General features: G+C 49.5%; 1 protein-coding gene across 1 annotated transcript in view; it reads right to left on the bottom strand.

Annotated features, from left to right (window-relative positions):
* The window catches only part of SYK (spleen associated tyrosine kinase), a 58,148-nt gene extending 55,208 nt beyond the window's left edge, over nucleotides 1–2,940 (bottom strand). The window contains exon 1 of the mRNA XM_011224807.3: nucleotides 2,799–2,940. The gene's annotated coding sequence lies outside the window, so the exon portion shown is untranslated. The remainder of the gene's footprint in view (nucleotides 1–2,798) is intronic.
* Nucleotides 2,941–4,410: the final 1,470 nt, after the last annotated feature.

The raw sequence follows: 4,410 nt of genomic DNA, 5'->3' as shown, positions 1-4,410 counted from the left end.
GCAGCAGGGCCCCAGCTGCACCACCTCGAGCAAGCCGACCAACCTCTGAGGCCCCCCTCCACATTCGGGGACCAACGTCCTGTCACAGGGGCCGCTCTGTCCTGCATTAACTCTCCTCCAGCCTCAGCCCATGCAAACCTCCCCATTTTATCATGATCACTGCAAATACCAAACCTTCTGTGTGCAGAATCAAAAGGTGCATTTCACGTTTTCTCTGAACTGATGTTACTGCCCTCCCCAGGTAACTGCTGCTCACAGTTGCTGCCTTTGCTTCCGGAACGAGCTGCGTATTTGCGCGTGTGCCGCGCACACCGGGACGGGCAGACCTCCATCTAAGTGTAGTAAATAATCAACGTGGCCTCCATGGGTATATGTGTGACTGTGTTTTACAAAATACATAGAGATAGACCACATCTTGCTCTTTCACCGACTATAACTTGGACAACTTTATATTTTGATCTATGAAGATTCCACGTTTTTAAAAAGACCACCACATGGGGTTATGATGCACGGACAGAGCACAGTTGTTTCAACCAGTCTCTCTCCTGATATGCATTTCTTTTTTTCCTTTCCTTTCCTGTTTTTTTTTTCTTTTCCTATTACAAAATGAAATGTTGCAATGAATTACTGTATGCATATATATTGCTTCACTTTTGTAAATTTATATGTGCAATAAGTTCCTAAAAGTGAAACTATTTAGTCAAAGCACATGTGTGTTTTAAATTTAGAAGACAACCCTGCCAGCACCCACCTGTGCAAGCGTCTCCCTTCCCCACCATTGTCACAGAGCAGACCCTTAAATCAATGCTCATCGCAGAGAGGCAGGGGATAGCCATGCACTTTTGGCTCGTTTGCCCTTTTAACTGCTTGTTTGTATCCTTGGTGGGGGTTTCTATTGGACTGCCCTCAGTTTTCTCACTGAGCTGATGGAACTCACTGAAAATAAATATCTTTCGCAGGGTTTTTGCCACTTGTTTATGCATTCTTTAGCATTTGTATGGAGACTTGCTTAAAATGTTAGGAAATGATACTCATCGATCTTTTTTTTTTTTTGGTTTTGTATTTTCTATCATATTTAGAAAGGCCTTCTTCATACCATATGTATTTTAAAATTCGCCCAAGTTTTTCTTTTGAGATGTTGCTGTTATATTTTTATTTTCTGCTTAGCCTGGAACTTATTTTGGTGTAAGAAGTAAAGCTTTCCAAGGCCACTAATTAATAGCCCCGCTCCCTTCCCTGACCGTTGGGAGATGCCCTGCCTGCCTTGCGTGAACATTCCATACTTCGGGCCTGTTTCTCCATGATCCACTGCACCTGTGCCTTAAGACCCTGTGGATCCTATCTCCCCTCACCCACCCTGTGTTCACTGTGTCCCTAGGTCTTCTCGAGGCGGGGCCTGGAGAGTCCCCTCGTGCTCCTGGCAGCACAGAAGGCCACCGTGAGGAGTGGCTTCTCGTAACCACCCGTGATGCCTGACCCATCACATCCCACAGATTTGTGCATTGAAGTCCTAACTTCCCAGGACCTCAGAATACGATTTTATTTGGAAAGAGTTTTTACACAGGTGATTAAGTTCAAATGAAGCCGTTATGGTGAGCCATAATCCAATATGACTGCTGTCCGCATAAAAAGGGGAAGTTAAAACACAGAGACACACACAGAGGGAAGAAGGTGTGAGGACACAGGGAGGAGACGGCATCCACAAGCCAGAGAGAGAGGCCTCTCTGCTGACACCTGATCTCAGATGTCCAGCCTCCAGAACAGTTAGACAACCCCCCTTGTCTTTGGTGCTTTGTTTCATCATCCCTAGCAAATAAATACCATTCCTCTATCGATGGACACGCAGGCAGTTTCCAGGGTTTTCTTAGAAGAGAGCTGTTGGAAGGATTAACGGGCACGTGTGTCTCTGTGGACACTGGTGGCTCGTTGGCGGGAACCCCACACGGCTTTCTGCCTTCCTTCCAGAGCACGTCCTTCCCGGCACCTCTCAAGCCACCTTCGTCTCACAGAACCCTTGAAGCCCCGCCTGCTTCACAAATGTTTCCACAATCGGACGCCACTGAGTTGGAAAATGTCCCTTCTCCCTGCTGCATTCCGTGGGTCAGGACACGTAGCACTTCCCCTCCCAGCCCTGGCAGCAGTAACACATGCAGGGAGCAGCGATTCTCCCCCTTGTGGGGCGGCCTGTGGTGTAGACGGCACCTTGGTGCACCCTTTCAAACTAGCTCCCACGTGGCTCCGGTTCACTCTGATGGTGAATTTGGGAGTAAGCTTAACATGTGTTGAAAGGAGACAAAACCTAAAAGCATCTGATGTTCTCACATTAACCTCTCATTGATTCAAGACTTTTTGTCCAATTCCTAGTGAATTAGCTTAATTTCCCAACACAAAGCTGTAGAGATAGTAACGACAGGGTGCCCTGAGCTCATGACCCACCCCGCCCCACACTCGCTTGCTTTCCTGGGCTTCCTTGTGTCCACGGACAGGCTCTCCGCCTCCTCTCTCAGCACGACGGCAGATCCCCCTACACTCCTTATCAGAGCAGCAGGTAAGAGTCACGGTTCTGGATGCGCAACACGTAGGTTTGATGCTTTGAAATCCAGCAACACCCCTTAGCAGTTGGACAAGTCACTTCACCTTCTCAGCAGGTAAACCAGATGGCCCCCAAGTCCCTTCCACCGTCACACCCCGTGCAACCTTACACGTGCTTCCAAGTGAGTTATGCTTCTGGCCCGGCCATGTCCTAACCGTCAGCACAGACACGACGGGGCAGCCCTCTCCTTGGACACACTTCCTACCTGAGCTCCAGTGTGGCTGGCACAGCTCCCAGGACCACAGCGAACCCCAAAGCCGTCCCAGGCCTGTAATCCAGCCTGCTCTAGTGAGCTCCCCTCCTTCCTCCTCGCTGTCACATCCTCACACAGCTATGACCATCAGCTGATCGGGGTTGCTAAGAAAAGGAAATGGTGGAGTTCCTCTCCAAGCCTAAGCAGCAGCTATAAATGCAGAGAAAGGAAAGCAACAGCGTTATAACTGTAGCACAAAACAGGAGTCCGTAACCACGATGGGCAGCGAAGGAGGCGTTCCGCCAGTGGCCTGCAAACTGCTGGCAACCCCAAAAGACAAAGCAAGATGGGCTCAGCCCGGCGAGGGAGATCACAGTCCACAGGCGGGGGGAGGGGGGCAGCTGTGAGGTGGGAGTGGGCCCCAGGGTGTGGTGCCCTGGCAATGGCAGAGCCCTGGGGGGCAGGGGCAGGAGGCACAGAGCAGCCAGGCAGCCCAAACCTCTCCAGCCCCCAGCCTGCTGCCCCCCTTCCCTGCTAAGCAGTCCCTCTGCAGGAAAGACACACATCTGGAGAGGCAGGGCATGGCCACATCCGCGAAGAGCAGAGAGCCCCTGCAGCCCACACACTGGTTCCTGGTTCCTCCTGCCCCGTGCATACCTCACCCCTCCTATCTCATGGGCCACAGGCTCGGAGAGCCACAGAACAGAACAATTGCAGACTCAGAAAATGAACTCCTAGGGCACCTAAAAAAAAAAAAAAAAAAAAACAGCACACATCCTAGAAACACCAAGCATGGCAGGAAAGCTTGCCCCATAAAGGAAAGGCACCGAATGAGCCAACAGATGAGCCAATGCCAGAGGAAGACAGAAGCCGTGGAGAAAGAAGACAATGTCCACACTGGAACCACTAAGAAAAACCACAAAAGCCGAATGCATCGTTCACAAAAATAAAGGATTAACTCATTCCTTGGAAATTAACCGCCTGCTTGCTGGAATATAACAGCTCCCGCTGATGGACTTGATAACAGGATGGAAAGGGCTAAGATCTTTCTGGATGAAGAGTAACCAGTCGGTTTTGTGAAACATAATGCAAAGGGCAAAAGAGGGAAGAAATGAAAGAAAAAGGTGCATTCACTACAGCTTTGTTCATAAAAATGAGGTGGCCAGTTAGCTCGGTTGGTGAGAGACATGGTGTTAATATAAAATCAAAAATTGGTGGTGGGGGACCTTAAATATCTCAGTAAATGAGCTTGCTTTCTAGTCTGTGGAATAAAATGCAGTAATCACCGATAGGAAGACCTCCTCACCCCCAGGCATGTGGTTGATTAGAAAAAGAAAGTTGCAAATGATACTGGTGTTAAGAACACACGCGCACGCGCACACACACACACACACACACACGCAAATGCGCAGAAACAAAGGCTGGAGAAAACACACCTCCCTCCCACTGAGGGTGGGTTGGGGCGGAGGGTGCCGGTCAAGGAGGGTGTGAGTGGTGCCCCTCAAATCTGAATTCTTCCCTGATGGACACGTACTGGGGCATGTCATGCATTTAATACATTTTAAAAAATGCTAGAAGGTTCTCCCAACTAGGAGGTCAGAGAAACTCACTTTAGAAATAGTAC

Source organism: Ailuropoda melanoleuca, chromosome 17 (assembly GCF_002007445.2).
Source record: "Ailuropoda melanoleuca isolate Jingjing chromosome 17, ASM200744v2, whole genome shotgun sequence".
In the NCBI taxonomy this organism is placed as follows: domain Eukaryota; kingdom Metazoa; phylum Chordata; class Mammalia; order Carnivora; family Ursidae; genus Ailuropoda; species Ailuropoda melanoleuca.
This window is presented reverse-complemented; position numbering and strand designations above follow the sequence as displayed.